Source organism: Centruroides vittatus, unplaced genomic scaffold (assembly GCF_030686945.1).
Source record: "Centruroides vittatus isolate TY-2023 unplaced genomic scaffold, ASM3068694v2 contig_444, whole genome shotgun sequence".
Taxonomy (NCBI): Eukaryota; Metazoa; Arthropoda; class Arachnida; order Scorpiones; family Buthidae; genus Centruroides; species Centruroides vittatus.
Genome location: NW_027122243.1, coordinates 84914 through 87012, shown reverse-complemented (window position 1 = coordinate 87012; position 2099 = coordinate 84914).

The following is a 2099-nucleotide window of genomic DNA, read 5'->3' as shown; positions in this document are numbered from 1 at the left end:
AATAATTGACCAGCAACGTCTAAGATCATATCCCTTGAAATACATAATTATTGTTTTTAGTTTTGAATTTACCAAATTATTGTCATTAATATACTAACTGTGTCTACAAAACCTTTGTTGCTTTAAATACCTGTTACAATTGTTTTACAATTGAAATGATTGTACAAATAATAACATAACAATTATTATAGTTAAATATGTTACAACATGACTTTTAAAGCAATCTAAAGTTGAAACAGTAAGTTAGTTTCTCTATAAGAATATTAAAACTTTGTATATGTTTACTTACATGAACTTCTTTTATTCATATATTTGTAGGGGATTGTCCAGACAACATTAATCAAAAATGATATGCTCGAAATCTTTGATGAAAATGTCCAAAAATATAATGAGCTGGGTGAAAAACCAATTCAAAAAGTACTTAGTGGAACTCACGCCGTACTAGCATCAAGAGAAAAAATTGAATTGAACGTGAAAAGACGAGAGGAAAAAGAAGTCTTTATTTCAGAAGATATACTTTTTACGAAATTCGAGCTCATACAAATAAATTTAGTCAGAGTGAATTATGCTGTCAAAATCGCTAAAACGTAAGTATGAAAAATGTGTTTCTTATCACTTACAATTCATTAGGAGATAATGACACTTAACATTGGTACTTTCGTTCTGTCTGTGGAAAAAACCGACTAGTGACCAATCTTAGACGTAACATTATTTCAAGTAAACCAACTAGCACACTCCATTAAGATATTAGCGCATTTGCTTAATGTAACTGGTACAGTAATATATGTTATTTATTTTATTTTCATTCACTAAATTACAGAACGACTTTTTCGTTGTGTTAATTGTCTGTATCGTTTAGGAACTGTATATAATCAAAAACATACCAAGTACTATAGCGAATTTTTTCGTATTGTAATAGCAGAAATGAAGCTTCCATAACACTATCCAAAATGGCGGTGATAGGTTTAACAAATGAAGAAACCGGAATTAACTTACCACAATTGAAAGATCATTGACTGATGCTCACTGGTTAATACACAAGTTAATTCTTTCCATAGACAGACTGTAGTTTCTGATTTACCTCTCATTGTAAATCAGATTACACGGACAGAAACTCCTCGTTTCTACCGTGTAAATAGAGATTAGTTTCTCATACATAAACCTAAAACCAGAAAAAAAGTTTTTTATAGAAAGTCATAAAAAGTAGAACGCACACTTTATGAGAATTCTCTTGTTTTATATTAACTTTGTTTCTCAGTTTAATTCAAAATATTTTTAACAATCATTTTCTTATTAGAATATAATTTTTCGAAATCACTTAAACATATTTCAAAGCAAATGGCACTGAGCAACGCATTAATTGTATCATGCAGTTCGAATGTGTGATGCATCTTCGAAACGAGTTTTATCATGTTTACCTGAATAAGTACGTTTCCAGAATGCGATAGCTGGTACAGTGGTGCTTCATATAACGTACTTAATCTGTTCCAGGTGCACGTCCGTTAAGTGAAACGTCCGTTATACGAAACGCATTTTCCCATAGAAATACATGTTAAAACATCTAATTCGTTCCGCAGCATAAAATAACCGTACTGTATCATAAAAAAATGAACATGGGGTGCGTTCTTTTATTCCTCCGCATAACTCTGCGCGAGCGACATCCGTTTAAAAATTCCTGCGAAATGCGTTCCTAAATTCTGGTGGAAGAGCACGCCATCGAACAGCAAAAACGGCAGCTTATAGCAGTAGTTTACGGTGGAAAGCAACGTGACGTCATCCGTGGCTAAGATAGTTTCGTTTCCGGGTCCATTGTGTGGTTTTATGAATGAGAATTTAGAAATTGTAAAAGCGCGAGTTTGCGCACGCGGTTATGTAAATGTCTTTACGAATTTTTTTCGAGGCTATTTTGAATGCTCTTTCAACAAATAATCCATTTTATGGTTAAATTTTACAATTGGGACCCTCCTTTTGCCTTTTAAAGCTAATATTTTAGAATTATAGATTCCCCCATCACGATACTATCGACAGCGCGGGCACCGCCATTTTTTTTTCTTTCACCGTCGTTCCTAAATGCCTACAAACAGCAGCTCACTCTCGTA